Source organism: Pseudopipra pipra, chromosome 13 (assembly GCF_036250125.1).
Source record: "Pseudopipra pipra isolate bDixPip1 chromosome 13, bDixPip1.hap1, whole genome shotgun sequence".
Lineage (NCBI taxonomy): Eukaryota > Metazoa > Chordata > Aves > Passeriformes > Pipridae > Pseudopipra > Pseudopipra pipra.
In genome coordinates this window covers 3,175,822-3,192,839 of record NC_087561.1, presented here as the reverse complement: position 1 = coordinate 3,192,839, position 17,018 = coordinate 3,175,822, and the positions used below count along the sequence as shown (strand labels likewise).

Sequence of the window (17,018 nt, the reverse complement as noted above, 5' to 3'; positions counted from 1 at the left end):
TGAATACAAGAGCTATTCTCATTTTAAACTAATTAACCATGAAAAGATGTCAGACTCTTATTATCAATCTCAATCACTCAGCAGTAGCAATACTTACAGAAAAGGTCAGAATTTGCTTCCATTGTGAAAAGACAATGTCAAAGACAAAAGCATGCTATGCCACGGACCAGAAGAGACATCTCTGCAAAACTGATTCCAAAATTCAGCTTTCCTGGGTGCCCTTGCTGGCAGAACAAAGCACTGGCAGCAGCAGCAGCCACCATGGTTTTATGAAGTTTCATGTGCTGGCAAAGAACTGCAGCCTTCTGGGATATTTACGTAGATTTTCAAATAACCTACAGCTCCTGACAAGTTTGGAAACTACCTGTCTGAAGGAAAACTAGGATGTTCTTCTCTTGAGACCAGCACGTGGTAAAATCACATCCTTTCACTTCTGGCACAGGCAGTCAAGTTCTGACTATTCTGCTGCACTCATGAATATCTGGATATGTCCAAGCAAAGCCATGTATTATCTTTAAGCACAGGCATGAGATGCCTGAGCTTATTTCTGCACTGTGGCCAATCTGAATTCAGAGTATCCCAGAGCCATAGATGTCTTAGGACCCTATACATCCAAAATCCATGGAAGTCCAGGAAAATATAAAACTGCAGCTCACAGGACACCAGCACCAAAGAAAACAGTCACCAGGCTAAGAGGGTTTTATGGCACTTTATAAAGGCAAGCCAGTGCAGCAGTAGGCTGAAAAATTAGAGGTTGGCTTCCCATGCAGTGGTTTAACCCTGAGCACTGACAGGCCCCATTAGGCAGCTTCTGCCTCTGTTTTCCCTGGATGTGGACCTTTGCTGCCTACAAACTTTTCACAAGGTAGTACAGGGTTATTTGTACACAGAACAGGAAGTTTCCCTGCTGCTCAAAACAATTTTCACTGCTGTCCCCAAGCACCTGTTGGTTTCAACAGAAGTGTAAGAATATTAATCCAGCTGTAATATTTAGTCTGGTTTATAAGTTAAACGAAGCATACATACCCAATAGGTATGTATATAAAACCCAAAAGAGTCTCCTAACAAATTTGTAAGTGCAGTCTCAACTGGATTTTTTTAAAAACTTCTTCAAGACATATTAAATATCTCTGTCTTTCCATAGCCAAAAATAAATAAGCAGTGAACACTTATTTTGTGCCATGATGAAATATCAGAGAAAGCAAATGAGGTTTACTTACTCATCATTGTGACTTGGAGTGTTATTAACACAAAATGCTCTGTGAAGAACTCTTTTATGGAAAAGGTCAAGTAGATTGAACTCAAGTTTTGTTAGTTGTACTACATATCATATGCATCTTGTACCTTGAATCCCTTGGTACAAACAGTTTAAAAGGACTAAACTTTTTTATTACAACTTCCTGGCAGTAAAGTGACCTCCAAATCACTGCATTTCAGGGGCTAATTTGCCATGCAATCCCCTCCCTTTCTTGCAATCTTGTTCTCAGAGTAGAACAGGAACTGGAACCCACCCAAAGCAAACACTATAGATCTTGTTTGGCACTTTTTATAGCACAAGTTTTATATGGAGACTAGATGCTGATGCAGGCATTCTGCTGTACATACAGTCCCCAAGACCTTCAGATCTTGCAGACACTTATGCACATACATAAACGAAAGTAATTTCATTAAAAGCGGACGTACTGTTCTGATGAAAAATACTCTGTGTGTCCCTAAACACTTGCAAGATTTGCAAGCCATAAGGCCTCTCAAAGGAAATGGTCTCAATTCTGCCTCAGACTTATCAGCTTTTTTTTTTGTTGGTTTGTTAGTTGACCACAATCACCCCAGATACCCTCAAACTAGGATTGTGGTGCTCAAAGACTTCTGAAGGAATTATCATCCTTTAGACTTGACAGGGTTACAGGCATATAAACACCTTCCCAGAACGATCAGGGTGCAGCACACAGAATTCATGAACTGTTCCTTTGGTTGGGAATCATGCTGGAATAGTGCATTGCTGTTCACTCCATGTGTTGGTTTTAGCTTTTTCGGTAGGACAGCAGCAAATGCTTTCTAAGATCTGACGCACTGGTTATGAGCCTCCAAGACCTTGTGAACCTCTGCTCATAAGTTTCTTTTACACTAGTTCTCCAGGTGTGTTTTTCATCACATTCCTATATGTGTCTTAAAGGCCTGTAGTGGCAGGTGTGCAAAAAGAAAAAATCCATGTGCAGTACTATCAGAAATTTTATGTTGCAGCTGGCAAAATAACTGACATCAACAGAAGTAAAGGAGTTACAAGGTGGGTGGGGGAAAAGCACCAGAACCATCTCAGCTTCCTCCTTCTAATTCCTCACTGACAGACAAGTACAGTCAGCAGAGAGAGAAGAGTAAAATGAGCCTCAGTTACATGGAAATCAGCACTTCTGCTCTAAAGTAACACAGTACAGAAATAGGTACACAGTACTGTAAAGACATTTAAATTCACAAAAAGAGTTGGACTGAATATTATTCTACAAGAGTTTCACAAATTAGTTGAATTTAAGTTGTGAGATTCTGTTTTGCAGTTCCTTAGAATAGGGGGGTTTTTTTGGATGAGTTATAGAGGCCACACTCTAAGCTCACGAACACAGGAACTGAAGAGTCCCCTGGTATCAACTCCTATCATTCTGTAAAACTCTGGATCAGACCTCAGAAGCCTGAGGACCTTCATGTACTTCAGAAAAAGCAACTGTGTTCTCTAGGGGAGTCCCCTTAAGTTCCAACTTCCACTATTAATCGGGGAGAAATTTTAATGACTCCTAGAAAACCTCAGCTGTTTAATGAATATTCTGGCTAGACCTGCCTGGGCTAACAGTATCATTAATGTGCATTATTGATAACCAGTTCTCCTCAGCTGCTGAAGATGCTGGAGCATCCTACAAGGCCAAGCTCAGCAGCATGAGCTCATTACCAGGAAAGCTGCAGCAGACTCTGCACTGACACAGGGCTGCAGGGCTGCACACTCCCACACTTGGTGGAAGTCAGCTCTCAGAGAACAACCTCAACACACCCTGTGACAGGCCAGGTCCCTGGGGATGGTCAGGGAGTCCAAGAGCTGCAGTATCTGTCAGCAAAAACAGACAAGGAGAGAGAAAATTCCCATCAGGCACCCTTGTTTGAAGTGTCCCTTTTATCTGCCAACCCAGATTGCTGTTCAGCAAGATGCTTGTCCATGTTAGCAAAGAGTTTCTGCCAAGGGTTAGGCTTTGGGGAGTGGTGTGGCAGTATCCTCCTGCAGTCAGGCCCATTTAGTCACTCAGTACTGGAATATTTCTCAGGAAATGAAATCTCTGCACATAAGGGAGCTAAATATTAATGTTTATAATGTCTAGGCAGAAGGCAGGTATTACCACGTTATCACCCACACCTTGATAGTGAAGATGCAGGTGGCTGCCTCTGAATCCCCCAAAACATATGTTATGTCTGAAACAGTGAATCTCTGCTAGCACTTACCTAGTGAATGCAAAGCAGGTTATCCCTGCTGCCAGCAGTGCCAGGCTAGGCCACAAGGCAGAGGACAGTCTGCTAAAGCACAGCAGAAAGCTTTGATGGCTCAGGCATGGAAAGGGTTTCTTTCTTAATCTTCAGGGCATCAGGGCACTGGAAGTGGCAAAACAAGTGATGGAAGACACAGCTTGTTACAAATCACAGAAAACAATGGGTTTCTAAATAAAGCAAGATACAGATAGCATCTAAAATTTAGGATACCAGTTTAAGAAAGTCATTGAACAAGATGCAGAAAGATACATTTTGCAGCATCTAAGCTAAATGTGCTAGCAGACTATGATTAAAAAGAAATTGTAAAGTCTGCTCTTCTAACTGTGAGTTACTGAGTTCTGGAAGAGTAATTCCCAGGAAGAGTGACATTCACTCATTTCTGTTATTTTGATACCAAATTACATCATGAACTATTGAGATAATATTTTATATATTTGAAAGATTTCATCCAAAGGGAACAGTAATCCAATTTTGTAAGGCATAGAAGAAGAATTTTCTGGTAAATTCGCATCATTTTTACAGACCTTCTAACAACTGTGGAGTTTCTTGTTCTCAGTTAAGGTGAGTTAAGAAATCTCAGTGCTGATGGTTATTATTAATGAGCTGTCAGCCTAGGGGACAAAAAAAGAAAAAAAAAAAAAGACAATAAAGTAGAGTCCTTTTAATACTTTAGTTCTATTGAAATAGGAAATATATGTTAAGCAGCCAAAAGCCTATATGGGCATCCTTTTATTTTACTAGAAATATATACACATTTGAGACTCCCAAGGGTCAGGACAAAGTCATCAGGCTTCTTACTGCAACTGGACTGAATTCCATCTGGAATGATTTATGTGGCATTTATGTTTTTTTCCCGAGGATATCAATAATCCAATACTAAAGACAGGAGAATAGCTGCTGGTGACTCTCACCTGCCCTCCCAAAGGAACTGAGCATCACAAGAAGTCCACTTTTGAATAAATGGGAACATAGACACCAGCTCCACTCACTGCAGCAGAAGCTTCATTCCTGCATAACTACTTAGCACAGAGGTCAAGGGGTACAAAGATTTGGTTTTGTGCTGAAGCTCCTACTTCCTAATGACAAGATCTGACAGCAGCATCTTGTCTGACACTTGGCTCAGAGATGCACTTTCTCATAAAGGCTCCTTTTTTTCCTAAATTATGCACTTCTTTAGCTCTGAACAGACTAAATGCCCCACAGAAGAAAAAGAAGTGGAGTGGAGGGGATGGGATAGGAAAAGACAAATCTGTTACAAAATACCCCTGATCGGTTTGCCATGCAAATTCCACAGTGTCACCATGAATTAGAGAAGTTAATAGCTACATGAAATGCTCCTTTGCCCCCTAATGGGCTAGATATAAAGCTAAAATCCATGTTTAAGTTATGAGGTATATCACCAGAAATGACAGCAAAGCACACATGTACTGCTATAGGCTCAGTAATGTGTTTTTCTGGATTTATACACTGCAGGAAAGAAGGGCTTTGGTACACACAAGGGATAGGGACAGCTCAAGGAGATGGATTTCAGTGTGTCCTGTATTTTTGAAAATCTCAGTTTAACTCTTGCCCTTCCCAAATGATCTTCGTGAAAATACCAGAGCGAGAAAACAAATCAGCTTTCACAAAGCAGCTAAGAAACTACATCCTCTCTTAATGTCACATTGCAAACAAAGTCATTAAAAAAGACTCTCTGTGAGTGCAAAAAAAGATTGATTTCTTCTGCAAAGTTTTAATGTAGTGAATGCAATCCTCAGAAAAATGGAATCAATATAAACACAATCATGTTTGGAAGTTTCTATTTATGTAATGACATTAGGTACTCTGGAATGTAAATTGCATTCATTTTGACTATGGTGACACTTTCAGATTCAGATACAAGCAAAGGGTTTCAGAGGTATATGTCTTTAAAATGAAGTATCTGTAAGACTTGAATACATACTCTCTAACTTAAAGCTTTGCTGCAAAAACACATCTATATCTCAGAACACATTTTTCTATCAATATGTCTAAGTTTCGGATTTGTGTAATGTGTAGAAATTTCAGCCCTGAGAACCAAAGATCTCCAACTGTCCTTTAAGAATTTGGAAGTGCAAACATTTCACATAGTAGAAATTATAAGCAAATAATGGAAATGTGTTTTTCCTTTGAAACAGTTGTGACAGGAAATATTTTTCTCTAGTTACACAACACCAACAAAAAGAAAATAATACTCTCAATCCCTGCACAAACACAACATGTTGAGGTTTTTTCCTGTCACACAAGATATACTAGTAGAAACAGTGAATAAAGGGCAGAGCCATGATTTCAACAATTCTATCAGGCAAAGGAGAAAGAAGGTGACTATATAAAATAACAGCTGTGTCATTTCAGCATCCTGATCCGAGCAGAGGGATTTTCCTCTGAACAATGGGGTTGCATTAAAGTTTCATAAGCTCATTTTACCACAGTCAGAGTGACAATGCACATTTCCACATGGTAGCATATCTTCTGGACATGAATGCAGCCAGTTTATCATTGCCAATGGGATTTCGGAATTGATGCTGAGAATTCAGCATTCAAGTTGAATCACTGGTCATCAGCAATCAGTGATGGTGGTGAGCCAAGTAAGGGAAAGGGATAAAAATCTGTGTACAGACCAAACCAGACCATGAGAAGCAGCTTTTATGATGAGTGTAGAAAAATATCAGAAAGTATTTTTCTAGTTTATTTAGGACACTTCACTGCATTATGACACGTGCACGAACACTAAAAGTGTGTTGTTAAGTTAAATACCACGAGCACTCTGGATTAGGTGGATCCAGAAATACAAGCCTCCAACACTGTTTGTGCCACAGTATGTCAGTCATGTTTCTCAGTACTTGTGTTACCAGGAATCCACATCATCAGGAGAGCCAGAGTGAGCTGAAGACACCCAGGGACTGTTTTAAAATATTTCTAAGGTCTTGGAAGCTCCCCCGAATGTAAAACCACGTGATTACTGCTACAGTTACAGTCCCATACAGCAGGACAGGAAAGTTTAATCTCTCCTCTGCAAGTGAAAAGCAGTTCAGAGTTTTCATTTAACTGTAAGAACAAAAACTTAAAAAGGAGAATGGGCCAGAACAGGGGGGGTTGAGAGAGGGTCATCACAGAGACCACAGCTAAGAGCAACCAGTGAGGAGCAAGTGGGTTTTCAAGGCAACCTCTTTTACACCCAAAGTGGTTTTGAGAAACTGTCAAGCCCTCTCAGCTCTTACTAAAAGTTACTGCATTTTAAAGGACTGGCACAAGAGTTATCAAACATGCTTTTGGCAGAAAAGCATGGATTTTCTTAAACACCAAAAGTTTTTGGGTGTATTGAGCTGTCCCTGAAAATACAGGTATAACCATTGCTGATCCAGGAGGGTTCTGGTGAGCTTGACAGCCTCAGATCTGTCTTGTTATCACACTTGCCTTTGAATATCCACAGTTATTAAAGAGATTTGTAGGATTCTAGAAATATGCCTGTTCTGTCACAAATACTATGGTCTGCTTTCAAGGAGCTTCTGCAGATATTTGTAGCATTCTTCTGATAAAGACTATTCCAGATAAACAGTAGAAGTATTCTACCCAGACACTGCAAAGTGACATATTTTACCAGGAAAAAGAAAAATAGAAGGAAAAGGGAGCTGGGTTCTTCATCTTTTCTTTTTCTTCATCTCTGTATTTTTAAAACTTTCCAACCATCACTCGATTCAGCTCCCCAAAATATCAAACTCTCCATGAACTCTCAGGGCAACCACAAGATTGCAACTCAGATTAAAAGATGTTCAATATCCTCCCTTTTCCTCCTGTAACTGTGCAGCCATAGATGTCTTTAGAGTTCTACAACAACAGAAAGTCAAGATCAGCAACCACAGACTCCTGCAAAGCCCCAGTGCAGCCCCAGATGAAGTTACTCATTCCTGAGCAAGGAGTGAGACACTGCCACAGCAGGACACCACACAGTACAAGCTGTATCCTAATGCACATGCACAAGGGGGAGGCATTGACCAAATTTTACATGCTTGAATTAGGAACCTAGATACCAGTCCTTTAACACAGTGCTTTGGGTGCAACATACCGGGGGTTCCACACGGCTCAGGAACTGTGCTGAGTCACCCCCTGTTCTCACTGACCCCCAAAGCCCTGATTCTCAGAATAGCCACGTGGATTAGCACAGAGGAATTGGTGTGGCACTGAATTGAGCCCATAATTATGGCAGCACACACGAGCAACCACTGCTGACTAACCCTTCCCATCCAGCCTCAGGTGCTGCCATGCACATCATCTCACAGGGCACAGATCCCAAAGGCACCACCATCAGCACTTGGCCTCTGCTTCTGCAACAAATGAAGAGCATAATACCTCCCTCAAGAATCAGAACACTGCAGAAAAATACTCCTAAAAAAGACATACTAAGAGAGACTCCATCATAGACCTCAATATTTAATAGTTACTAAACCATTGACACTTTCCTGATTTCCTTTGATACATTTTGGAAAATGTTATGGGAAAAAAAAATAAAGAAAAGCACCTGAGATAGAGACTGCACTTTTTTACCACTTAATAATGGCAACTAAGGTCATAGGGGAGACCAAAACCTTGCTTTGGTATTCATGCAAAGCAAGAAGGCTTTACCTTCCCATGGAGCTTGCAAACTAAGGGAATGAGAAACAAGCAGAACAGAAGAAACACAAAGGAACAGAAGAAATAATGTGCCCAAAGTCACACCAGAGCTGGAAAAGCATAGTACATTGCCTGAACAGCACAGAAAACACATATTGTGCACCTTCTCACACAACCCAAACAGCATCATCTCTTTGTCACTGCACAGAGTCCCTGAAGGGCCACGGGCACAAGGCAGAGACATCTCCAGTCACACTCCAGAGCCATCAATGCTTTCAGCCTGAGGTTCCTCACTCACAGCAGTTCCACAACACACCAACATTATTCCAAGTCTCTGAAAACCATTTCTAACGTTGGTCTTGCTTTAAGATGGAGACTCACTGTTCCCTGTTCACCTGAGGCTGAACTACCTAAGTAAAGAGCCAACAGACCAAGACACTATATCAGAATGTTGAAAGAACAGACATGGATTCTACAAAGGTAGAAAGAAACTGTGTTAAGTGATAAAGAACTTGATTTTTGTTTTAATAAGTAAGGAACAAATTTCAGACAGTGAATTCACTTTGGTAGATTTATATTGTTTGCTGGACCACCACAATGATGATACAAGACTGGGCACTGAGGGCACCAGTCCCTAAAAATGACTTTTATGTCATTTATATTCTATTTTTGAGCTTCAGGTGAGTGAAATTACATAGAAGTTGCTGCTGTAGGAATGCTGTAGGTCAGGTGATGCAAGATTAACAGGTACTCACTTCCATCAGGGAGGGTGGAGTATTATCCCAAATGCACTTCACAGCAGTAATAAGATGACTGGCTGTAACACTTGAGCCAAAAATGTTGGCAGTCAGCCCCTGGCCCGTCACCAAAGGGACATGCAACAAAGGAAGGAAACAGAAAATCACATTAATCTATGAATATCTGAGCAATAACTTCCTCCAAGTGCTGCTCCAAGTCAATGACAATAAACCCAGGCAGCATAAAGGATGTAGGCACTGTTTTTTCAGTATGAAAAAATCTTACAAGTGGTTGTAAAAGATGCAGTGGAAAGCAATACAGAAAAACTAAAGACACAAGGAGTCTAAGAGATGGGCACAGAAGCACAACAGAGAGCACCAACCAGAGAGTACAGTCAGTGGAGTCAAACACCACCACTGTTCAGCCGAGAGAGTTCTCCATTCAAAAATTGCTCTGTTGCTCTGATTGTGCAAGTGAAATTCTGTGGAAGAAAAATCTGCTGATACTATGTTTTAAACATTTTTCTGAGAAGCCACACGCAATACTTTTACAGCTGAATTTTGATTGAAATCATGTTAAAGATATTCAATGGGGGGGAGCTGTTGGTCTTCCACGGTAAAATTATTTTTTAAGTAATTTTAATAAGAAGTTCCATAGGGTAAAAAGCCAGCTAAACAACACTACTGGCTGCTTATCTTCTTTTCCTATCGAAAATCTGTACACCTCATCTCTAGTTGTGGGTATTAATATTTATTTATTTATTTATTATTTGTGTTTTAAAATAACCTCCCCGACAGGAGGAGTCTCAGCATCATAATCTTGCAGTTAACTCCATGCATGTGTGTTCACTTCAAACTACAAAAATAACTAGGATTAAGTTTAACCCATTCTTCTGTGCTACCGTGTGTCTGGAGAGAAGAGGGGGAAAAAAAACCTCACAGGCAATAAGAAATCTAAAAAAAGCATCTAAGTCAAGGCTGCTAAAAGCTATTTGACATGAAAAACCAAAACAAAAATCACCATACAAAAAATTATAATTAATTGTCATAAAATCTCTGTATGTTTGTTGCAGGCTAAAGAGATCAAAAGAGTAATGAATTTATCTTTATGTTTATTTCTTGTTTCTTCACTATTGTTACCTATGTGCAAAAGGGAGAGAACCAGAATCAGAAAGTTCAGGAGACCTGTGACTAACATAATTACTTAATAAAAACCCCAAAAAAGGGAGCATCCTAGGACAAGATACTTTCATGCACTAAAGCCTTTTCTCTTCAAAACTGTGTGAAGAGTTTAAGTTAAGAGATTATAAATTGAAAGAGAACAGCTTCCACTTTCACACTCTTTTTTTGTTGTTTTTTGCCTTTGGCACATGGACATGAAAACAGCAGAGAACTGGCTCTGGCTCATTCAGGAATCAGGCTGGTAAAAGAAAATTAAGAAAAAAAAAAAAAAAAACAAAGCAGAAACAAAGCATTTCAACTCTCCACACTCTGATTTTACACAGGAACTGCAATTCCACTGATGCCAAAAGAGTCAAGATCAATTGATGCTATTGAAGCAGGGGACAGGTACCGGATGCTGGAAGATGCTTTCATATTCTACCCTACAGGCACCAGTGTACTGTCATTAGTCAAAGTAATTAGAAGAAATCTGATGCTGGCTAAAGCATTATCTGCATAATTTCAAATAAAGTAAATTTTCTCAAATAGCACTTCAGAAGGTGACTAATGCATGCACCTGTGGAGATTTGCCCTCCTGACTTCTCAATCACCTTAACCAATTTAAAGTATTTTTGGATGACTGTTTTCTGTTCCTCAGGACTCGAGAGAAATGTGACATTCACTCAAAGTGAATTATTAACCTGATAAAAAAAATCCTGCTTTACACAGTGAAATTAAACTGTGAAACTCATTATCACAAGATATCACTGAGATAAGAAGCTTACAAAGACCTAGAGAGACAGGGCACTGCAAGGATCACCAGAACAGCAAGATTTTCAGCAGCAAATGTTGACAAACTGGGGAAAATACCATCTCCCAGTTTGTCAACGTCTGCTGATGGCAATGACCAGCTTGGCTGGGACTTTGGGGTGCACACACAACAAACAGAGCTGAAAGCATCAGCCTAGAGGAGCAGGGACTGCAAGTTAGAGTGGAGACCTCTGGAGACAATTTTCTCCAGATGTCTAAAAAAAAAAAAACCTTGCACATTCCTCAGTCTCTCTTAACCTTGAATGCACTCTCTGCATACTCACATCATAAACACTGAAGTGCAGCAAACAGAAGACACACCAACACCTTCTGAGGATACCAAGAAAGAGCATCATCTTGGTCTTATTAACATATATTCCAAAACTGTAGTAAACTTTGGCTTCTGATGTAATTTCATACCTATTGTCAGAGAAACATAAATCAGATCAGCAAAACTGTGATCCCAGCTCCACAGAGCATCTTCAAAGCTCACCCTTTCCTGAGTGGTTCATTTGTCAAAACAGCACAGCAGTGAGCTGTGCAGCACACTGTCCCCAAAAATGCACCTTAATATCCTCTCTGAGCTCTGCTCCACTCCCTGTCAAGTGAACTATTTGCAGTTATATCAAGCAACTTGTTTCTTAGAACTGGTACACATTCTTACAACCCTCATGAATTAGCTGCTGTTCTGCCAGCGAGGTCAGGCATCCTAATTACAGCAACTAATTTATCTTTGACATCTCCTGATGTGGGACCCAGATGAAAGTGGCTCAATTGGTATGAGACAGTCACAGAGATATAATGAGAATTGGTTCAAACACCAGTACTGAGACCACACACTACAAAACAATGTAAAAAGTGTTCTTCCCTTTTCTAATACCTAGTAGTTGCCAGATATAATGTATCCTTGCTTCAGTATCAGAAATTATATCTTGTCATTTTACAGAGGCTTCAAAGGTCTTTAAATTGCCCTGGTCTGGCTGAAAAAATTTCATGGAAGCATCCTGGGAAAGTACAAATGCTGGATGATGCTGGTTTGGGGTAGGGTGGAATAAAAACACAGGTTGATTTATCTCATTAGAAGGGAGAAAAAAAATAAAAAGAGCAAGATGTGACAGAAGGACAGGCATTATAGTGACTAATCATGATTTTTTTAAAAAATAACAGGCTATAATCCATAGCACAAACAGGTTTGGAAGGGAGCTTATCTGGTTCAAGCTCTTGTTGAAAGCTGAATTCCCCCCCAACCCACTTCTATGCCCAAGACCAAAGCTCTCTGCCTCCTTTACACACACACTTGCACTAGGGAAACGCATCCCTAGTTCACAGCATTAGAATCATAGAATCTTATTTTTACTACAATAACACAAAAATAATGGTGTAAAAGAAACAGCTGGTCTGGAAATACAAATCTTGGAACAACTTCCTAACTGGCTTTGTGTATTTTCCTTAAAATAGTTAATGGAAAGAAAAAAGCATGATTTGCAGGACTAACAGTACCAGTAGATTTGTGCCTTGTGGTTGGAGTCCATAATATGTAACACATTGCTGGCACTAATGAAAGCTTTGTTATATTTGGGATATTAGTACTTCATGTAAATTCCACGAAGAACTCAAGTACCAAGCACATGATGAAACATTTCCCTTCCGGACACTAATTGGGTTGCTTTTCTTTAGTTAGCCATCTGTTTTCATGGAATTCCTCCAGATTTTGCAAGTCAAATATCTATCTCTCTGACAGGTTTTACAAAAATCTGACAACAGGTTAAAAAGTTATAGGGTTAACACAGAAGGACAGACTGACAATGTCTCTGAACAAGATTTAATTGCCTCGAGAATCAAGGCTAAAATGGTTGCACGATTTATAGTCACTTCTGAAGATGCACCCACTGTCAGGCTGTAATGCACAATTCAGGAGTTAATTTGATTGTAAAATAAATCAAGGGGAACAGAAACCTCTCAAGGCTTCAAAAGTTTGTGGATTTTTGGGGTGCAGGTGGAGCAAATCCACTCTCACAGATGAGAAGAGCTACTGCTCGATAGACAGATGGGGTGTGGCCTGGAAGAGGTAGGGGGTGATAGGTCAGGTTTTTTAATCTTTAAAAAGGTTTAACAGAAGTTTGGTGAAATGTTCAAGTAAAACGCATCCTAAGCTCATCTTTACCTCACTTAGCCTGCAAGGAGTTTCTCTGCTAACCCCTGATAAGCACTAGACATCCACTGGAATTTGGCAGCAATCTTGCATAGCATAGAGAAAAATCGTAAGATACTCTTATTACCTCTGGCAACCCACACTGATTAAGAAATGCTCAAAAAAAAGCTACAATTCATTATCGTTTAGATTATGGCACCATTGATGCAGATTTTTCTTTTTTTTTTTTTCACAGCAAAATTGGAACCATGATAGGCAACAAGGGACCTCCTGCAGTTGGATGGAGATGCTGGGGGAGAAACACAGCGCTTCTACCAGCTGGCAGGTCAAGCAAGTGTTCTGTAACCACCTGACTCTTATCTTTCTGCAAAAATGTATATTAATTGAAACATTTCCATGTAGCTGCACCGAAGATGCTTAGCTTCACGACTTTTGCCTGGTTTATAGCAGACTGCAGTCTTCTGGGCTGTGTGCGTCCTGAGAAGTATCACACTCAGGACACCTCAGTAAGTCTGAATGAGAGCCCACCTCTTGGGCATTGCTCCTTCTCTTTAAGGCTGGGCACCAGAAAGCTCATCCAGAAAGAGATTCTAAATCAAGCTGCAAGGATCATGAACGTGTGAAAGAAATCCTGATTAAAAACCGAAACACTTGATTTCAGCAAGACACCCAGAAGCATCCCATTTTCTATTGTGTTTCTTTTTTATTTAAACAAAGAAATATTTCAGAAAAATTTGTTGTCTTCCTTCTACAAAAGACTGAATATATAATAAATATTCCAGATGAAATTTACATCAGAGAAAGGATTTGCTTTCCATTCTCCCTGGTGCCCTAAACAATAACCATACAAGTCCATCAACAGGTCCTGCTCACACCCCTTCTCAGGACGCTCGTACAAAGCTGTGCTTTGTTCTCTGCCTCTGCCCCAGGCACATCTGTGCCTCACACCAGAGTTATTTACCCATCCAGCCCTCACAAGCCTAAATCATCACAAGATCATAAGCTTTCCCAGCAGCCAACAAGGTAACACAGCAGTTTATGTCCCAGACCAGCATGTCATACTTAGCCCAGGTCTTTCAACATGGATGCTGTTGCACACTTGGCTTGACACAGTTCTGTCCTGCAGGAAAAAGAAGAGAAACCTCAAACTAACAAAATCGTATCATTTCAGAGATCTTTAAGTACTTCTGTGTGCATTGGTCTCCCTCAAGAAACACACATGCTGGACTGTGGGCAACAGCAGTGACAGAGCCTACACCATCTTTTGCTTGAAAATATGCCATGTACTTGACTTTCATAAATCCAAACCAATCCATAGGATCATTGCAACTTTGTCCCTTGGTGAAAGGGCAAAAAAATATAAAACAAATACCAGCTGAAGCAACACACTTGTATGCATGGATGGACTCAGAGAACATCACCACACTCCTCCCTCAGAAAAGTTAATTCTGTCCAGCAAAGGAAGAGAAAATCCAGTTTCTCTGCAAATTCTGATTGCTCAGCAGCTTGATGTCTGTAACTGCCTGACAACACCTGCAGCACAAAGCAGCAGTCCCCTTTCAGCCAACAAACCCCTTTTAGACCCAGGAAAGGGACCAAATCACAGAGCTCTCCATCACTCCAGGACTCCTCTGCTTCCCACCTGGGTTTCTGCTGACTCCATGCAGCAGCACAGCACTTCCTGCTGAGACAGTTCCATTGTCAAAAAGTCCCCATCACACCTGATTAACCAGCAGTGACAGATTCCCTCCCCTGTACTAACCTAGTACAGATAATGACTAAATCCTTCTTTGTAAGGCAGACCACATCTCTTCCACAGAGATCACTGCTAGACAGCTATACCACATACCCAGTTAATTATGACTTTTATAGTTTGGGCTCCTAATGGTTTCTTAGTCAGAAAGCAGTTATGAAAAACCTTTGGAACGTAAATACAGCATAAATTTCCATAACTTAAGACAAAAAGTTGGTCGAGGCTCTAAAGCTGACAAATTGCACTGCTACAGTAGTTAGAAAGAGTACAGAGTTTATGTACAACCCTCATGTAAGTGTGTATTGCTCCTATCCACTTCTTACAAACTGGCAATCACAGATGGTCTCATAACAGACTTGGAACAGAAAATAGATCTTTGCATTTGGAATGTGCAAGTTACACATCTACATTAACAGATTTGTAATTCACAGCATGACATTCAATGAAAGAAGACATGATAAGGGTGTTGTACATTTTAACATACTTACATAATGAGCAATTACGCTGAATATATTCAAAAATAGAACTTTTGTAGGCTGGGACAAGTCCACAATTAGTAGTAGTTTTCCTTTCTAGAAATTCTGATACCTTGGATGGCTCACATTAATTTTTTGGTGCATTGATGCTAAATATTTTTCACATAACAAACAGTGAACCCAACCTGAAAAAGCAACAGTTTTATTTTGGAAACGAAATGATGAAATACGGTGATTCTACATCACTGTGGTAGGGAGATGAGATGGCCTGAAGAAAAGAGGAGCTACTCAGATAGGTGTGTGAAGGAGCTGACAACCTGGTGCACCTGGCTGCTCCCTGACCCTTCTTATTTCCTGTTAGGTGCTGCAAAACCACTGTCACATGCCCAACACCCACAGTGACACACAGCAACAACACCCTGGTTTGGAATAACTATTTGAGATGCTCCTCAACTCTAAAATTGTTTTGCCAAACTCCAGGCCACCTGCAGGCAGTAGCCAAGTAGAAGAACAAGGAAAGGGTGTGATTTTGTTGATGGAAGTGAAAAAGCTGCCATTAACTTTGCTATTCTTTGGTGTCAATCACTCCACCTCCAGAAGTCTTACGACACTGCATCTCAAGGATGGAAGACTGCATGGAAAATTTGCAATTAATCCAAAACAATGTCACCTGGAGACAAAGTGACCTTATTCCAATCAGCAAGAAAGGCAATATAAAATCACCTGCACCTACAGTCACTTGCACAAGCTACTTGCACTATAAATCATTTAGTCAATAATGATTCATAACAAACAGCTCATTTTAGTTTTGTTACTTACAGCTTGAGCTTGTAAATTCAGACACATGTAGACAACTTACTTCAGGCAGCTTTCAATACTAGGCCTGCTGCTGCATCCTTCCCTCCCCTCAGCATTGTGCTCCTTAGCTTTGGATACACCTGCAATGCCTGCAGCCTGCTTTATTTTTGATCTTCCTGCTCAGTCCACCATTGTAGTTACCAGCATGTTGGTTTTGCTTTTACTTTCAACATATTAAAGCAGGTGTGTTGCTTCTGTTTCTATGAACCAGTGATTTTTTATGAGCAGTCATTTTAAATATTTTGATATAATTTTTTTGCTTTGATTTTGTTCTTTACTGCACAAGTGATTGGCAAGGTCTTTACAGGACCTATGACCTGCACTGAACCCTGCAGTGATGCCAGGCCAGCTTGATTCCATGCCATGGTAGCTGTCAATCATCCCAAGAAGAAAGCTGCTTAGCCAAGCCTGGGCCCTCTTTGTTTCAGGAGTAGAAGCACTGTGAACCATTCTGGACTGGCAGCAATGCTACTTCTCTGTGCTGAGGAGCTGGTAAGTCACACAGCCACCAGTCATTTGTCATTCTCTCAGGTCAGAAGACTGCTTTGCAAACAGGATTTAGCCCATGAGTCACTATTTGGCCTTCTGTGCCCTAGAAAAATCAATTATCAACTCAGGCTGCCTTTCCTCTGTGACTCCAAAGCCAGAAGGAAAGCACCTCGGATGCCCTTTCCTCCAGAGCAGGAAAGAGAGAAAACTACAGCAGCATTGTTGCCCTCTTTGATCCTTTCCTCTTTATCAAGTTCTCCAGTTCCAAAGTGCAAAGATCAAGAAAACCTTGGCCTTCTGCAGCAATGGTCAGCATACTCCATGCATTTATTGGCAGGGCCTCTTTAACACTGAGCATTAGCTCAGAAGGGATAAAACTATATATAAACAGCAATGTTTGACTTCTGGGCAAGTGGCTGCTTTTGCCTGGG

General features: G+C 40.5%; 1 long non-coding RNA gene across 3 annotated transcripts in view; it reads right to left on the bottom strand.

Moving 5' to 3' along the window:
• Positions 1-17,018, bottom strand: part of LOC135421352 (uncharacterized) — a 49,235-nt gene that overhangs the window by 15,828 nt on the left and 16,389 nt on the right. For all 3 annotated transcript variants that reach the window (XR_010433968.1, XR_010433969.1, XR_010433970.1), the window contains 2 exons: positions 4,047-4,133; positions 3,478-3,624 (listed from right to left, as the gene is read on the bottom strand). This is a non-coding gene — a long non-coding RNA (uncharacterized LOC135421352). The remainder of the gene's footprint in view (positions 1-3,477; positions 3,625-4,046; positions 4,134-17,018) is intronic.